Source organism: Salvelinus alpinus, chromosome 8 (assembly GCF_045679555.1).
Source record: "Salvelinus alpinus chromosome 8, SLU_Salpinus.1, whole genome shotgun sequence".
NCBI lineage: Eukaryota > Metazoa > Chordata > Actinopteri > Salmoniformes > Salmonidae > Salvelinus > Salvelinus alpinus.
The window spans coordinates 56,005,265-56,024,968 of NC_092093.1; the positions used below are offsets into that span (position 1 = coordinate 56,005,265).

At 43.3% G+C, this 19,704-nt stretch overlaps 1 protein-coding gene across 8 annotated transcripts in view; it reads left to right on the plus strand.

The window, feature by feature from the left end:
• The first annotated feature begins 1,012 nt into the window (after nt 1-1,012).
• The window catches only part of LOC139583304 (microtubule-associated protein 4-like), a 153,603-nt gene continuing 134,911 nt past the window's right edge, over nt 1,013-19,704 (plus strand). For 7 of the 8 annotated variants that reach the window (XM_071414219.1, XM_071414223.1, XM_071414221.1 and 4 more), the window contains exon 1: nt 1,013-1,128. The gene's annotated coding sequence lies outside the window, so the exon portion shown is untranslated. The remainder of the gene's footprint in view (nt 1,129-19,704) is intronic. The other variant, XM_071414231.1, reaches the window with a different exon arrangement.

Sequence of the window (19,704 nt, forward strand, 5' to 3'; positions counted from 1 at the left end):
GGCAGAAATCTTTGGGTAAATCATATTATCTGGAGTAACAATCTGTAGCTGCAGTTCTCTGGACTTGTGTGTCTCTACACCTGAGACACACTCGTACACACTGAACTGTACAACAATGTTCATTAAAAAAATGTATGTTACTTTTACCATAGCATTCTTGTTGAATACCCAGTTGTCTTGAGTTAGCATTAAATGGTGTACACTCCCCTGTATTTAGATTATGACAAATAAACATTCTTTGGATATCTGAATGACTAGCATCTGTTTAATAGAAAATATCCATGTTTATTTTACGGGGGGGGTTCTACAGCACACCCGTTGATATGCTGAACCAGATTAGTTACAGGTTAGAAGTGCCCACAGTAGCAACTGTAATTGAGTACTGGCAATGTCTGCTGTGGCAGGTGGGAAGGTGGGAAGGTGCAAGTTACCTGAAAAATATCTAATCTCTCAATGTTCATCTCTAAGTGTACCAAATTCATGCATTTAGCTGTTCAATTTCTTCTTATTTTTTGGGCGGGGGAGAATGCCCCCGGACTCCCTACTGGCTTTGGGCTAAGCACCCAATGTTTTCAAATCCTAGAAATGCCCCTGGTATATAGGCTAGTCTAACCCTTGGGTCTATGTAATGAATAATGCACCTCAATTAGAATGTAAAACTTGCATCCTCACACTACACGACACAAGAAATATGATCTAGCCAGGACGACTATATCTGCCGGGGATATTCTAATGATTTCGTCGGGTTGCCGTTTTCAACCAGTGTTCCTTAGAATGGTTGGGTTCATACCGTCCCATAAAAGGAGTCAAATGTACTTATTGTACGTTCCGTTTGTCTATCAAAAGTACACTACAGTAGCCTACCGAAGGAAACTGTCAAGGCGTTAGCTTGTGAAATAATAAGCTGTGATTGGAGTTAGCTTCTGTCAAACGGATCTGTTCTCCATTATCATTGGATGGAATTCCAGTCAACTGGTATTTTTTTTCCATTTCGATTGGAGTATACTGTCAGTGGGCGGTAACCTTACCCTGCGATCACTGAAGTCCGGTTCGGGAGGCCGTATCATTGTGCTGGCAGCGACACTCGGAGACTCCCAACAAATTGTTTAAAAAAATTGTCAGAAAACGGTGAGTCAACTCAAAATAAACACTGCATTTTATTGGGCAAAACCTCTTGGTACCTTTTGTTGCGGTTAACATGTCGTTCTGATACGGTTTGTTGATTTATCAGTGAAGGGACATTGAATTTGGATAAGAATTACGCATCAATATAAGAAGTGCATGGACGAAGTCGCAGTCACACCGAGTGTCACAGTGCAGGAGCTATGGCTTGTCGCAAAGTTCTGCAAGTTTGACGGTGGGTGTGGGTGTGTGGCCATAATGTAGTTCAATCAGGGCTAAGCAACTGTGCACAAGGTTCGTATTCGTAGGAGCCTTTAGAAAGTGCCAACTGGTATATTTTCTTCTAGGGCTTCAGGCAGCTCAGTCGGGACCTCCCGTAGAACTACGTTGTATTCCGACTGTTGACAGATGTGAAAACATTGAAAACGTAACATTTGAACCATTTCGATGTTATCGTTTTCAGTTTTGACTGTACGGCCCGAAATAATATGTCGTTTTACTTTCCTCTTAGCCTGTCCTACATGCAAGGCTCTGATTTAGTGAATCTAATCTCTAAAGGAACCCCACTGTAGGTCTATTGTATACCGCGTCTAAGATATTGCTTGCATTGTAACTTAGCCAGAAAGTTGTTTATCTTGAACATGTGCCGTCTGCATAGAGCAGCGTGTTGTTATTACTGTATATCGCTCACTGCCATGTGTTTTAAAGCTCCCAGTCTGTAGGCCCGCCCACCCGTCCATGACAAGGAACCTGTATCTACTACCCGTCCCAATTTCCCAATGCCTCACGTTAGTGTAAGCACTGAGCTGCTTTCTCTCTGTGTTTGGCCTATTATCAGCCCTCTGGCCTGTTGTGATGCCATTGGAGAGTTAACCATTATCTCCTAGATATTGATGATAGGAATGATAAGAGGAGGATTATGCTTGTTATTAGAGAGGAGTGTGGATCCTGCGGGAGATTACTGGACAATCCTCCCCAGATTACTGCGCGCAGGAGGAATCGGAGGGTCTATCTAGCCCAGCGGGTGCCTGCTTCATTACCGCCTACATTCTGTCTGATTATCAGACGTTACTATATTTATTTTAACCTATATAAACATAGAATGTGATCAGAATGATTTAGCTGGTTAAATGAAGGCTAAATAAATTGAGGGTAACACTTTACATGAAGATGTTGTTATCCTGATGAGTGGTGCTGCTATTACTGTAGTTATTAACAGCATTGTTGTTACTAGCTATAGTATTATTACATCGTAGAAACTTTAATGTAAAGTCTTATCTAAGTGAGCATATGTTTTCTTCAATTTCTTTGGCACCACAGTTAGTTAACCGCTGTTAGAGAAATTCCAGCATGAATCCACACGCACTCATTTCATACCAAATTGGCAAAATGAAGTGTAGGCCTGATCTAATCTCTGTGTGTGTGTGTGTGTGTGTGTGTGTGTGTGTGTGTGTGTGTGTGTGTGTGTGTGTGTGTGTGTGTGTGTGTGTGTGTGTGTGTGTGTGTGTGTGTGTGTGTGTGTGTGTGTGTGTGTGTGGGTTGGTGAGGCAGCTCTTTGTCTGGTGGCCCATGCTAGCTTGTAGTATGGCTGAGGGGAACGCTAAGAGGAAGGTCTGTTAGGCTGTAGATTTATCATGCAGACATGTACTCGTTGGTGTGTTCACATACCAAGGGAGCATTTTGAACACGCTTGTCCTGGCCTGGAAGGGTTCCACTAGGATTACTGTGTGATATGGCAAAGGTGTATAAATGAAAGTAGCCTATCTAGGGAGATGCCACCGGTAAACGTCTGGTAACCCAGAGGCTGCATTTACACAGGCAGTAGAAATTGTGATCTTTTGCCCAATTATGGGCAAAAGATATGATTTGTCAAAAGATCTGATTTGGGCTGGCTGTATAAACACAGCCTTAGTGACGTTTGGCTGTTAGAGGTTTGTATTGGCTAGCCTAGTTTTTCCTCGTGTCAGCTGTAACTTCATGCATCCCCGTCTTCCTAGTACAACCTAATTTAAACAGTGGTGATTTCATTATCCATATGCTCACGATGTTGTCAAAACACGGTAAGGATACATGTTTTGTTTGAACCAGCTGTTTTATTGTCCTATTTGGTATCTATGTCCCAGTGGCTGTGAATGTAATGTCTCTTTCAGCTCCTAGCCATCTAAATACGAGCAGACAAACCTGGAAGCTCCAAAGCAATCACCCGTCAAGGAAGTCCCAGGCCGCGCAATAAAAAAACTCCTTGGAAAGAATGCCGTTATTCAGAAATGCATCCAGCGCATTGTGGATTGTGGAAGAATTGTGGATTGTGGAAGCATTGTGGATTGTGGAAGCATTGTGGATTGTGGAAGCATTGTGGATTGTGGAAGCATTGTGGATTGTGGAAGCATTGTGGTTTGTGGAAGCATTGTGGATTGTGGAAGCATTGTGGATTGTGGAAGCATTGTGGATTGTGGAAACATTGTGGAATGTGGAAGCATTGTGGATTGTGGAAGCATTGTGGATTGTGGAAGCATTGTGGATTGTGGAAGCATTGTGGTTTGTGGAGGCATTGTGGTTTGTGGAAGCATTGTGGATTGTGGAAGCATTGTGGATTGTGGAAGCATTGTGGATTGTGGAAGCATTGTGGATTGTGGAAGCATTGTGGTTTGTGGAAGCATTGTGGATTGTGGAAGCATTGTGGATTGTGGAAGCATTGTGGATTGTGGAAACATTGTGGAATGTGGAAGCATTGTGGATTGTGGAAGCATTGTGGATTGTGGAAGCATTGTGGATTGTGGAAGCATTGTGGTTTGTGGAAGCATTGTGGAATGTGGAAGCATTGTGGATTGTGGAAGCATTGTGGATTGTAGAAGCATTCTGGATTGTGGAGGCATTGTGGATTGTGGAAGCATTGTGGATTGTGGAAGCATTGTGGATTGTGAAGGCATTGTGGATTGTGGAAGCATTGTGGTTTGTGGAGGCATTGTGGATTGTGGAGGCATTGTGGATTGTGGAAGCATTGTGGTTTGTGGAAGCATTGTGGAATGTGGAAGCATTGTGGATTGTGGAAGCATTGTGGATTGTGGAAGCATTGTGGATTGTGGAAGCATTGTGGATTGTGGAAGCATTGTGGTTTGTGGAAGCATTGTGGATTGTGGAAGTATTGTGGATTGTGGAAGCATTGTGGTTTGTGGAAGCATTGTGGATTGTGGAAGCATTGTGGATTGTGGAAGCATTGTGGATTGTGGAAGCATTGTGGATTGTGGAAGCATTGTGGATTGTAGAAGCATTCTGGATTGTGGAGGCATTGTGGATTGTGGAAGCATTGTGGAAACATTGTGGATTGTGGAAGCATTGTGGAATGTGGAAGCATTGTGGATTGTGGAAGCATTGTGGATTGTAGAAGCATTCTGGATTGTGGAAGCATTGTGGATTGTGGAAGCATTGTGGATTGTGGAAGCATTGTGGATTGTAGAAGCATTCTGGATTGTGGAGGCATTGTGGATTGTGGAAGCATTGTGGATTGTGGAAGAATTGTGGATTGTGGAAGCATTGTGGAATGTGGAGGCATTGTGGTTTGTGGAAGCATTGTGGAATGTGGAAGCATTGTGGATTGTGGAAGCATTGTGGAATGTGGAAGCATTGTGGATTGTGGAAGAATTGTGGATTGTGGAAGCATTGTGGATTGTGGAAGCATTGTGGAATGTGGAAGCATTGTGGTTTGAGGAAGCATTGTGGAATGTGGAAGCATTGTGGATTGTGGAAGCATTGTGGATTGTGGAAGCATTGTTGTTTGTGGAAGCATTGTGGTTTGTGGAAGCATTGTGGATTGTGGAAGCATTGTGGAAGCATTGTGGATTGTGGAAGCATTGTGGATTGTGGAAGCATTGTGGATTGTGGAAGCATTGTTGTTTGTGGAAGCATTGTGGATTGTGGAAGCATTGTGGAAGCATTGTGGATTGTGGAAGCATTGTGGTTTGTGGAAGCATTGTGGAAGCATTGTGGATTGTGGAAGCATTGTGGAAGCATTGTGGATTGTGGAAGCATTGTGGATTGTGGAAGCATTGTGGTTTGTGGAAGCATTGTGGTTTGTGGAAGCATTGTGGTTTGTGGAAGCATTGTGGATTGTGGAAGCATTGTGGATTGTGGAAGCATTGTGGATTGTGGAAGCATTGTGGATTGTGGAAGCATTGTGGTTTGTGGAAGCATTGTGGTTTGTGGAAGGATTGTGGATTGTGGAAGCATTGTGGATTGTGGAAGCATTGTGGTTTGTGGAAGCATTGTGGTTTGTGGAAGCATTGTGGATTGTGGAAGCATTGGTTCGGAATGCTACAAGGAGGAGACACAGACAGACGGAGGAATCCTGAGGTCAGTGCTCCGTCACCACAAAGGGCAAATGTCACAAGAAATGTCAACTTTGAGGGGGAGACCTTTTAATGCTGTCAGTCAACAGTGTCTACGCTCCCCCAATAGAGACACGTGTGCAATGGTGCGCCTCTGATCTTTAGATAAAATACTGTTAGCTCCAGCTACGTACATGGGACACATTGTCAGTATGCACTTAAACCCCCATTTGCATGCTTGGATTATTACACAACGTTTTACAGAACACTACTGAATGAAATGTAGGTTATCAGGAAGCGATGAATGAATAAATGAACAGCCATACTAGATGACAGAGACCCTCGATTATCCTACCAGTTTAGCAAGTAAAAGTGATAAGGGAAAACCAATTGAGTGGAACTAAGTACTCTCAATTCCCCTCCACTCTTCCCCACTCGACTAATCTGGCCTGATCTGTGTCTCCCATCCCTGCGGCTGCTGCTCACCATGACTCTGCTAGCCTGGCCTGGATGACACTTCTGGAGTGATGGTGTGCTTTTCTACAAAACACCCGGCAGGCAGCATGTGGTGCTGCAGAGATAGGATGTCAGGTCATGGTAACTGGAGACCTAGAGAGCCATGGGAGACCCTAGAGAGCCCTGGGAGACCCTAGAGAGCTCTGGTTGAACCTAAAGAGCACTGGGAGACCCTAGAGAGCCCTGGGAGACCCTAGAGAGCCCTGGGAAACCCTAGAGAACCCTGGGCGACCCTAGAGAGCCCTGGTTAAACCTAAAGCGTCCTGGTTGACCCTAGAGATCCCTGGGCGACCCTAGAGAGCCCTGGTTGAACCTAAAGAGCCCTGGTCGACCCTAAAGAGCCCTTAAAGAGCCCTGGTCGACCCTAGAGAGCCCTGGTCGACCCTAGAGAGCCCTGGGCGACCGAGAGCCCTGGGCGACCCTAGAGAGCCCTGGTCGAACCTAGAGAGCCCTGGGAGACCCTAGAGAGCCCTGGGAGACCCTAGAGAGCCCTGGGAGACCCTAAAGAGCCCTGGTTGAACCTAAAGAGCCCTGGTTGACCCTAAAGAGCCCTGTTAGACCCTAGAGTGCCCTGTTCGACCCTAGAGTGCCCTGTTCGACCCTAGAGTGCCCTGTTCGACCCTAGAGTGCCCTGGTTGACCGTAGAGAGCCCTGGTTGACCGTAGAGAGCCCTGGTTGACCGTAGAGAGCCCTGGTTGACCGTAGAGAGCCCTGGTTGACCATAGAGAGCCCTGGTTGACCGTAGAGTGCTGGATATCAAGCGGTGTCAGTGCAGTAACGGTAACCAGACAGAGGCTGTAGTGCTTAGTGAGTTAGCTTGACTCCAGCTCCACATCGCTGAGTCACAGTGTACTGTACTGGAGCCTCCTACCGCCCCAGGCCACCCATCATCATTAAAACCAGGACACTGTCATTACTGCTGTTGGCCCAATCTGTAATTGATAGGATCAATTAGCCATAATGCAATTACAGCGGCTCTGCGTCCTGTCCATCCGGCCAGACTGGATATTTTATGATCTGATGAGCATCAGTGAGCAGGGATCAATACTTTATATATTTTATGGCCAATGTGTAACAGCTACTGCCCTGGTTTTTACCTAAGTTTCACTTACTTATACAATCATGTGTGATAATAAGTAGTGATGCACCGATATTACATTTTTGTCCGATACCAATGTCCGATTTTTTCCTTGCCAGAAAACCCGATACCGATAACCGATTTTTAAAATGTCAGTGGCCTTTTAAGCATTCTTGTACAGTTAAATAGTTAACACACACACATGGACGCAGCGGTCTAAGGCACTGCATCTTAGTGCAAGAGGCGTAACAGTCCCTTGTTCAAATCCAGGCTGTATCACATCCGGCCGTGATTGGGAATCCCATAGGGTGGCGCACAATTGGCCCAGCGTCGTCTGTCATTGTAATTTGTTTCCTAACTGACTTGGCTAGTTAAATACAGGTTACACACACACACACACACACACACACACACACACACACACACACACACACACACCACACACACCACACTGACCAAAAAGTTATTTTGTTGGCAGTTACGTATGTCCCCATTACCAGTAAAACATAATCAAAACCTATTTCTTTCACTTACTTGCTGTGCTGTTTCGTTGTTCATTTGTTCAGTCGTTTCATTCTCAAACAGGATTTACGCGGTATTGTAAACACGTCATTCGTGGCCGGTGTTTGCTTGTTTGCAGACTTTTTTGTACAGCTTTGACAGTGCTACTGTATCTTTTTTGACACTCAGACCCAACCGGCATTCCATAGTATGTATGTCGTGAAGCTAATACCAGTGACGCTATTACTGTGTAACTCCGGTAGGGCAACATCTGAAAAATAGCGCACTTGGTAGTGTGTACCGGTGCTCGACCAGTCGGCGAAAGCCAACATCACCCACGACAGAGAACGGTTGATTGTCAAGGGCGATGAAAACCATTATCTTGGCTTTAATGGATTTTGCCTTTGAGTTGTCTCACTGAAATGTTCTTACTCTTTCAAATGACTGCTGGACTTGTTGACTGATCGATCCACACAGCAGACATTGTGGGCTAGGTTAGGAATGCTGTGTTGCACGCGGAGCGCAATATTTTACGTGGCGTCATTAGGTCATGTACCTACGTTTATATGGGTATGCACGGTATGTTTGACATCGGATTTTAACATCAGCGTTAAACTCCGATATGTTCACTGATATATCGTGAATCCCTAATAATAAGTATACTCTTTTTGGTTGCACATACTCAAAGTAGCCTTGGCTATATATCATAGACAGGAAGAAGATGTTGTAAGCCTGATAGGACAGGACTGTCTCCCTATAAAAGCATCAATCATTCGCGCGATGGAACATCTTTCGCTTCATCTCTCCTGTCTCTGACTGTGTCGTTGGCTCATTCAGACATGTGTATGTGTTAGTTTTGGACCCGTTTCAGGAAGCCACATGTGCTGCCAGAAGGGTTCTTCTGTATTTCCAAGGTACTCCAAAGGAGACTGAAGTTATACATTGTCTACTGGCTGATATATGGGTCTGGGACTGGAAGTGGAACAACGGCCTATCTCAATTACCCTAGGTTGTCATAATGAAGAGTGGTTGGCATTGTGTATAGCACCGTAGATATTTATTCTCACCTCGAATTAGGTCGTATTCGTTGGTGTTCGTTGATTTTTGTTTCTTTTCCACACCTGAATAATGGTGGAATCAGGAGGCCATTTTACTTTGAGTTGTGTGGGATAGGCCTTAGGGTTGTCCTCAACAACAACAAAAAAGTATTGGTCGACCGAGAGTTATCTGTTCTTTCAACCAATCAAACTTGTATTTTTCCATATATAGACACATCCTATGTTCCTATGTTTTAATCAAATCAACTATATGCACTGAGCTTGTCTGATAATTTAAGAGCACTGTTTGATGAAATAATGAATGACTGGAGGGAGTCCGACCGCAATTGATTTGATTGTGCCAGGCCGGGCACAGACTTGCCGGGCCGGGCTCAGACAGCATGTGGCTGTGTGACTAGCACCCGTTCTCTCTCTCCCCCCTGCTGCAGCGACCACCACAGAACATCAACAGCGTTTATCTGCGTTGCTGAAGATGTAACATAATTACAGACATTTCTGACTGAAAGGTTCTGTTACTGAAATCCCTCATTTGTTTAGAAAAAACAGTCCCTATTCCCTTAACCTTTGCTCTCTTTACGTGACACATGTATGCATCGCATGCCCGTGACCAATAGGGCCTGACCTATAGCATATTATAATCACATCAATAAATTGGTTATAACAAACTATGAACACCGTAACACTTGTGACAAAAATGGATACATTTACATTTGAAATACATTTGAAACAACCCTAATACATTTGAAACGGGGGAAGGTTTACTGGTTGCTCAGGAAGTAAAGGGGAAGTCAGATGTGTGGAATAAATGTGGAAATAATGTGACTAGTTGTGGAAAATACTGGAGATCAAGAAAAAGAAGGTAAGGAACAAGCACTGCGTGCATATTATGTGAGACTAACAGGTGCTGATAGATTACAATATATAGTACATTCGGAAAGTATTCAGACCCCTTCCCTTTTTCCACATTTTGTTACGTTACAGCCTAATTCTAAAATGGATTAAATAAATAAAAAATCATCATCAATCTACACACAAAACCCCATAATGACAAAGTGAAAATAGTTTTTTAGAAATTTCTAGCAAATTTACTAACACTAAAAAACAGAAATACATTATTTCTGTGTTCAGATCCTTTGCGATGAGACTCATAGTTGAGCTCAGGTGCATCCTGTTTCCATTGATCATCCTTGAGATGTTTCTACAACTTGATTGATGTCCACCTGTGGTAAATTCAATTGATTGAACATGATTTGTAAAGGGACACACCTGTCTATATAAGGTCGAACAGTTGACAGTGCATGTCAGAGCAAAAACCAAGCCATGAGGTTGAAGGAATTGTCCGTAGAGCTCCGTAGGTCCCCAAGAACACAGTGGCCTCCATAATGCTTAAATGGAGGAAGTTTGGAAACACCAAGACTCTTCCTAGAGCTGGCCGCCCGACCAAACTGAGCAATTGGGGGGAAAGGGCCTTAGTCAGGGAGGTGACCAAGAACCCGATGGTTAATCTGCCAGAGTTCCAGAGTTCCTCTGTGGAGATGGGAGAACCTTCCAGAAGGACAACCTTCTCTGCAGCACTCCACCAATCAGGCCTTTGTGGTAGAGTGGCCAGATGGAAGCCAATCCTCAGTAAAAGGCACATGACAGCCCGCTTCGAGTTTTATCAAAAGGCACCTAAAGACTCTCAGACCATGAGAAACAAGATTGTCTGGTCTGATGAAACCAAGATTGAACTTTGGCCTGAATGCCAAGCGTCACGTCTGGAGGAAACCTGTCACCATCCCTACAGTGAAGCATGGTGGTGGCAGCATCATGCTGTGGGGATGTTTTTCAGTGGCAGGGTCTGGGAGACTATTCAGGATCGAGGGAAAGACGAACGAATCAAAGTACTGAGAGATCCTTGATGAAAACCTGCTCCAGAGCACTCAGGACCTCAGACTGGGGCGACGGTTCACCTTCCAACAGGACAACAACCCTAAGCACACAGTCAAGACAACGCAGGAGTGGCTTTGGGACAGAGCCCGGACTTGAACCTGATCGAGCATCTCCGGAGAGACCTAATAGCTGCAGCGATGCTCCCCATTCAACTTGACAGAGCTTGAGCGGATCAGCCAAGAAGAATGGGAGAAACTCCCCAAATACAGGTGTGCCAAGCTTGAAAGGTCATACCCAAGAAGAATCAAGGCTATGTGTAGATTGATGAGGAGAAAACAAACAATTTAATACATTTTAGAATAAGGCTGTAATGTACCAAAATGTGTAAAAGTCAAGAGGTCTTTCCGAATGCACTGTAATTTCTCTGACCGTTTGGAACAATGTAAACAACACTAAATAAATGATAAGCGTACCAGAGAGTCTGTTGTAACGTTTTTTAGTTTTTTTTGTAAAGCCTTTATTATAGCAAATACTAAAACCAGTCGCATTCATTCGTGAATGAACCAGTTTATTAATTCTTTACGCTGATTATTCGAGGGTCGCTTTGTTATTTTATAACAAAAATTCTTGATTGCATTTCTAATCGTGAAAGTCGCTTATGCTGTGTGATGACATGAACTAGTGAAGGATTGATTGACTGATACAGTGGCTTATATGAGTAATGAAATATAGGCCTAAATAAGTTACGGTATTAAGATTAAACAGGATGCGCTCTAAGGCTTTCAGCTCAATGGTGGTTATACAAGGCTGCTATACTAAACCTACTAATGATAAGGACATTACTTATTATGATAATGATGATAATCATAACAATAATAGTAATAATAACAATAAGCAGATAAAGAAAAAGGAGGGTTGTTATTATTATTATTATTATAAATATAATTTTTCTGACAATTTGGAACAGTGAACAACACTAAATAATAATAAATAATACCAGAGAGACTGTTCTAATGAGAAAGTCTTTATTACACTTTATTACAGCAGAGGATGAGTCTTTATTACAGCAGAGGATGAGTCTTTATTACAGCAGAGGATGAGTCTTTATTACAGCAGAGGATGAGTCTTTATTATAGCAGAGGATGAGTCTTTATTACAGCAGAGGATGAGTCTTTATTACAGCAGAGGATGAGTCTTTATTACAGCAGAGGATGAGTCTTTATTACAGCAGAGGATGAGTCTTTATTACAGCAGAGGATGAGTCTTTATTACAGCAGAGGATGAGTCTTTATTACAGCAGAGGATGAGTCTTTATTACAGCAGAGGATGAGTCTTTATTACAGCAGAGGATGAGTCTTTATTACAGCAGAGGATGAGTCTTTATTACAGCAGAGGATGAGTCTTTATTACAGCAGAGGATGAGTCTTTATTACAGCAGAGGATGAGTCTTTATTACAGCAGAGAATGCGTCTTTATTATAGCAGAGAATGAGTCTTTATTACAGCAGAGGATGAGTCTTTATTACAGCAGAGGATGAGTCTTTATTACAGCAGAGGATGAGTCTTTATTACAGCAGAGGATGAGTCTTTATTACAGCAGAGAATGAGTCTTTATTATAGCAGAGAATGAGTCTTTATTACAGCAGAGAACGAGTCTTTATTACAGCAGAGAAAATATTAAAAAGAGACGAATTTGTGAAATTGTTTATCCGACATGTTGTGGTTGGTGCTCACGGAATCAATAGGCTATTAAACAAACACTCAAACAGGCAACAGAAGCAGGATCTGTCATATTTCGGGTAGATAGGTAGATAGATAGATAGATATGATTGATTTATAAAGCCAGGCACATTTAACAGTTAGGCTATTGATTATAGACCTATTAAAGTTGAGGATTCCTCTCTCCTCACTTTTCTTAGACCATTTAGACAAAGGCTGTTCTCTCATCTCCTAACTCCACGGCTGCCTCCACCTCATCGTTCTCAACCAATAAGCTGGTTAACGTTTGGGACGGCAGGTAGCCTAGTGGTTAAAGCGGTGGGCCAGTAACCGAAAGGTTGCTGGATTGAATCCCCGAGCTGACAAGGTAAAAATCTGTCGTTTTGCCCCTGAACAAGGCAGTTAACCTTCTGTTCCCCGGTAGGCCGTTGTTGTAAATAAGAATTGGTTCTTAACTGACTTGCCTAGTTAAATAAAACAACATTACTATTATATTAGCAACATGGTCTAGGAAAAGGCGCCAATTCAACCGCAGAACTGTGTACAGCGACCGCTATCCAACTCGGGAGAAAGCGGTAATAAAATATCATAAAATAATATAATTTTATTAGTGTTGCAACATTGTTCATACGTAATATTACCATATACAATTTCAGTAGCACGTCTTAGTGATGGACTGGGCCATCCCCACGGGCGCCAATCAGACAGGTGTCTTGTACACCATACTGTTTTTTTTTTTTTTTGCTACTGCTCGCCTAAAGAAACTTCGGTTGACCGATAGCCTATAGACCAAATAATCGACCAGTCGACTAAATGGGGTCAGCCCTAATAGGCCTATTGATTGATGATTACTAGTTTTGTTTATTGTTTTGCATGGTAGTGCCAGGTTCTGCTGTCTGAGCTTGTTCAGGATTACAGTAGACAAGTTTCACCCAAATATATTCACACCTTGTGTTGCTACGCTAGTTTTCTGCCAGTTCAAGGCAAAGCTTCCCGCTCCATTGGCAGTGCATCAACAGAAACCTCGAACTCAAGGTTGACTTTCTAGTTTACATTAATTATACATTCCTAGTCACTGGTCTTATTAAAGGGTAGGTAGCATAAACATAACCACATGTAACATATGGATTTGCATTAGAATACGTTATCAAGAGTCCCAATACAAAGTTACACTTGACTTTTAAAAAATGTTGAGTTATTACATAAAACTGATCAGAATGCCAAAGAAAAAACATTTAGGGTGTGACGTAATACGTAGGACTCGTCTAACCAGACTATTCCCTATAATGTAAACTCCAACAGAAATAACTTCAAATTAAACCAAATCGTTTGCACTCATGACTACTGGTTTCAATGACATTTTCAGCCAATTTACAACTTTCAGCAAAAGTGATCGACCTCCTCGATTCGGTCTTATGTAGAAAAATGTGAAATGGTGTTTTTTACACTGGATAAAAATAGAGACTCAGAGATACAAAATGGTATATCATACACTACAGATGAAGAACAGTGGGAAAGGGATTCTGCTTTAAAAGTTGATAAACTTGAGAAAATGGACCTTGAATTTTTGGTACACCTACTGGAGCACTCTTCTTTGTCTGCACACAATCAGCATCGTTCACACCCTCTTAAACCCCACCCATCTCTTTAAGGATTCACATGTGAGGCCATGTGCTAAACAGAGGGAGTAAGGTAGTGTAGTAAACAACCAAAGATTTCAAGACTAAAAGTGGTGAAAGTAGTATCAAAAATACACGTTATCTGATCCTTGGCCTATATCCTAATCTGACTTTGGTGCAGGTCATGTTGATCTTCACATCACCATCTCTGATAAACACACACTACTATATATCACATACAATCAAAGTGTTTTGCCACATGCACAGGATACAGAAGGTGTAGACAGTACAGGGAAATGGTTACTTGTATATTTGCATAGTAGCAATATAAAAAACAAAGTGTCCAGATAAAAATATTTTATAAATATTTTATAATTATTAGATGGTGCTTACCCAGACACTAGGGGTATGCCGAGTATCTTAACAGATATTGGCAATTTTCCCTGAAAAATTGAAAAAAAAAAAAGAACCCAGAGAACAAAACAAGCTAGCAGATACAGTATATAGTAGAGAGAGCGGAGACTTACTGATTGACTGCTGAGTTAGCTACCAAAGTCAAAGTAGGGCCAAGAAGAGGCCTTCAGAGGAAGAGTCAGAACATAGAACTCTATTCCACATCAAGTAACTGACGCAAGCAGTAAAATTTGATAAAAAAAACTGATAAAAATACATCTTAATGAACAGTGGGGACTGTGAAGCAACACAAACATAGACACATGCATACACACACACACGATAACATACGCACTATACACACACGTACACATGGATTTTGTACTGTAGATATGTGGTAGTGGTGGAGTAGGGGCCTGAGGGCACACAGTCTGTTGTAAAGTCAGTGAATGTACTGTAATGTTTTTAAAATTGTATAAACTGCCTTAATTTTGCTGGATCTCAGGAAGAGTAGCTGCTGCCTTGGCATCCATAAACACAAATACGAATAGCGATATGGTGAGTTAAATCTAATCGACATTGAATTTCCATCACTGCTGACACTCGCATTGTACTGGTAGTTCGGTAGGAAATAAAGGTTGCTGGCTTCACTTTCACGTTTGGCGGAGCACCTGGTTTCAGTCAGAGTCTCATTTCCGAATCCTGCTTTCCACTGGTTATACTAAGCCAACGAAGTACTCCGGAATGAAATGAGCACTGCATGCTGTAGAATTGCACATGGTCCCCATACTCCATTCCGCTCGCTTCAACCGGACAAACCATTCAAAGCTTGCTTCTCCTTTTTTGGGCCACAAATGATTGGGCCACAAACGAGACGTAACCCCATCCTTGTGGGTATTACTGTACTATGTGGGTGTTACTGCGCTAGCTGCAAACAACGGAAAACTACTACAACGCTCGCTTGCCTACCGCTACCAAATGCACAGGAGAAAAAGAGTTGCAGTTTTTCGCATGAATTTTTATGGTTTCTTGTTCGTGGGTGTACATAGTAGCTCACCAGCGCCAACACTTGGTGTGGAATTACATGCTAGCATGGCTAGTAGCTAACATTAGCCAGCTGGAATTAGCTAGGTAGCACCAGTTCTCCATATGACGTTATCAAAGAGTGTACATCACTGTACATCGCTTCCAAATACAAAACTTTGACTTTCCAAGCTCTCTCTATCAAAACAGTGAAAAACAAGTGGAGGGTACGATGGGTGAGAATGGGTAGGATGAGAAGGGACAGAGAGCCAGGGTCAGAACAACGATGGAATGATGGTGAGGTTAGAATCTAAGGATGGGAAGAGTAGGAGATTTACTTTGGATTATTAAATGGAAGATAAACCAGCGAGCGGTATCATTCTGTGATTTACATTGGCTGGCTTTCGGCCAAGTCGTTTTCCATAGGCGGATGAATGAAGGATGGAGAGAAGACGGAGAGGAAAGAGTGAGGCTGTAAAGGGTCAGCAGGCAGTGTAATCCCCCTGCATCAGGACAACAGTAGCAGCTGGGCCTCAGCTCAGCATTAACTGTCAATCAGGCCTCCTGCAGAATTATAGCTACCGCATCCCCTGGGACATATCCAACACCAGCATTACCACCACACAGCTAGACATGGGGGGGTTGGCGCGCCAGTTCCCCATCCCTGTCCTAGAGAGTGAGACCAACGACTAAAGAAGGTAAAGGGAGAACAAGAAGGTAAAGGGAGAACAAGAAGGTAAAGGGAGAACAGGAAGGTAAAGGGAGAACAAGAAGGTAAAGGGAGAACGAGAAGGTAAAGGGAGAACGAGAAGGTAAAGGGAGAACGAGAAGGTAAAGGGAGAACGAGAAGGTAAATGGAGAACGAGAAGGTAAAGGGAGAACGAGAAGGTAAAGGGAGAACGAGAAGGTAAAGGGAGAACGAGAAGGTAAAGGGAGAACGAGAAGGTAAAGGGAGAACGATAAGGTAAAGGGAGAACGATAAGGTAAAGGGAGAACGATAAGGTAAAGGGAGAACGAGAAGGTAAAGGGAGAACGAGAAGGTAAAGGGAGAACGAGAAGGTAAAGGGAGAACGAGAAGGTAAAGGGAGAACGAGAAGGTAAATGGAGAACAAGAAGTGGCCAAAAGCCAACGTAAAGCACCAAATGATATCCCTCTCCTGTTTATCCTCCTTTTAATAATCCAAAGTAAATCTACTCTTCCCATCCTTACATTCTAACCTCACCATCATTCCATCATTGTTCTGACCCTGGCTCTCTGTCCCTTCTCATCCATCGTATCCTTCAGTTGTTTTTCACTGTTTTGATAGAGAGTGCTTGGAAAGTCAAAGCTTTTGTATTTGGAAGAGATTCCCAGCCAAGCGCTGTACAGTGTAGTACTGTTTGATAATGGATTCATTGACGTGATTTAAGACCAGTGACTAGGGATGCATAATTCATGTAAACTAGAAAGACAACCTTGAGTTGGAGGTTTCTGTTGATGCACTGAAAATGGAGGAGAGGGAGCAATGAATGAATGCATGAATAAATGAATGAATAAATAAATGAATGAATGAATAAATTAATGAATAACAAGAAAAGGAAAGAAAGAGAAAGGGAGAGAGCAGACCTGAAACTACTTAATGTCATTCACACCTGCTATGAGTACTTAATATTAACCTAACATAGAACTGAGCTGTGGTTAATTTGTTCCCTTATGCTCTTTCAGACTTAGGCCCTGCTTAGTTTGTCTGCTACCTGTGTTTCAAGTGTTTGGTTTTGAGATTATAATTGTCCTTTGTGTCTGTGCTGCTGTGCATTCCATTACCATGTGTCAAGCCTCTGTAACAATGGTCAGCATAGTTCCCAATCCTGCCAAACACATAGACCCAGAGCTGTGTCAGGGTGTGTGAACGGTTAGGGGGAAATCGTGGTGTCTGAGTGTCTGAAACAGAGAGAGAGAGTATGTACATGTATACGTAGGAGGGAGTCATTGGGGCATAGGGAGTTCTCTGTCACTCTCCTCAAGTCCCAAATCCCACACAGAGACTACACTGGCTTGTCAGACGAGAGACAGAGAGAGAGAGAGTTAGTCTGGAATAGGGTGTGGCAGTGACTGTGCAGAACTCTCTCTCTCTCTCTCTCTCTCTCTCTCTCTCTCTCTCTCTCTCTCTCTCTCTCTCTCTCTCTCTCTCTCTCTCTCTCTCTCTCTCTCTCTCTCTCTCTCTCTCTCCAGAGTACAGCCTAATGGCTACTGCAGGGTGAGAATGACAGAACAGAAATTCCATAGTTCCAACCCACTGTGTCTTTCTCTCTCCTTACTGGATATCTCTCTCTCTTCATCTAGCTTTCTCTCTTTATCTTTCACACACACACACACACTGGTCCCCTTCTATTGCCCCGGACACAGGCCTACTGTGGGGTTACCAAGCCAGAACCCAGTGTCTGGAGGAGACAGCAGACCTGACTGGAGCCTCAAGCAGCATATGATCACACTGGGTCTTGGTGAATAGGTGGACACATCAAAGAAATACACAGTCTCTTCAGAGATGACTGGTCTCCTCTATAGGATAGGACTGACGCACAGAGGGAACACAGTCTCTTCAGAGATGACTGGTCTCCTCTATAGGATAGGACTGATGCACAGAGGGAACACAGTCTCTTCAGAGATGACTGGTCTCCTCTATAGGATAGGACTGACGCACAAAGGGAACACAGTCTCTTCAGAGATGACTGGTCTCCTCTATAGGATAGGACTGATGCACAAAGGGAACACACAGTCTCTTCAGAGATGACTGGTCTCCTCTATAGGATAGGACTGATGCACAGAGGGAACACAGTCTCTTCAGAGATGACTGGTCTCCTCTATAGGATAGGACTGACACACAGAGGGAACACACACGTATGAAAATACAATCTGTTTTGCTTACATACTCACTCATACTATACTGTACTGTATTATACTAAACTGTACTCTACTATAATGTACTGTACTGCACTGTATTATACTGTACTGTACTGCACTGTACTATACTATACTGTACTGTATTATACTAAACTGTACTATACTGTACTGCAACATCTGCTGTTGCATTCACACACACACACACACACACACACACACACACACACACACACACACACACACACACACACACACACACACACACACACACACACACACGTTATGTTCTTCGATCCTCATTGGGACCTAAAATGTATTTCCATTCAAAATCCTATTTGCCCTAACCCTAAACCTAACCACAAACCTCTTACCCTAACCACAAACCTCTTACCCTAACCACATACCTCTTACCCTAACCACGAACCTCTTACCCTAACCCTAAACCTAACCACAAACCTCTTACCCTAACCATGAACCTCTTACCCTAACCCTAAACCTAACCACAAACCTCTTACCCTAACCACAAACCTCTTACCCTAACCATGAACTTCTTACCCTAACCCTAAACCTAACCACAAACCTCTTACCCTAACCATGAACCTCTTACCCTAACCCTAAACCTAACCACAAACCTCTTACCCTAACCATGAACCTCTTACCCTAACCCTAAACCTAACCACAAACCTCTTACCCTAACCATGAACATCTTACCCTAACCACGAACCTCTTACCCTAACCACAAACCTCTTACCCTAACCACGAACATCTTACCCTAACCACAAACCTCTTACCCTAACCCTAAACCTCTTACCCTAAACCTAACCATAAACCTCTTACCCTAACCCTAAACCTCTTACCCTAAACCTAACCACAAACCTCTTACCCTAACCCTAACCCTAACCACAAACCTCTTACCCTAACCATGAACCTCTTACCCTAACCCTAAACCTAACCACAAACCTCTTACCCTAACCATGAACCTCTTACCCTAACCCTAAACCTAACCACAAACCTCTTACCCTAACCATGAACCTCTTACCCTAACCATGAACATCTTACCCTAACCCTAACCACGAACCTCTTACCCTTACCACGAACCTCTTACCCTAACCCTAACCACGAACCTCTTACCCTAACCCTAATTGTGACCCTAATCCTAAACTGGGCCTTTCATGTTCTCTCACCCTCTCCAGACCGGTCTGATGTACAATATAGAAACAGAGCAGAAAGTTGCAATAGGCCCGTGCAACCTAAGGTTTGATACCAGCAGAAACAGAAACCCTCTTAAACCTAACCCTAACCCCCTAAATTTACAATAGCCTTCGTCCTCATGGGGATGTGGGAAATGTCCCCACGCCTCCTCCTCTCATCTCTCTCCTCTCCTCCCCTGCTCCTCTCATCTCTCTCTCCTCTCATCTCTCTCTCCTCCCATTCTCTCCTCCTCTCATCTCTCCTCCCATCCTCTCATCTCTCTCCTCCCCTCCTCCTCTCATCTCTCTCTCCTACCCTCCTCTCATCTCTCTCTCCTCCCTTCCTCCTCTCCTACCCTCCTCTCATCTCTCTCTCCTCCCCTCCTCCTCTCATCTTTCTCTCCTCCC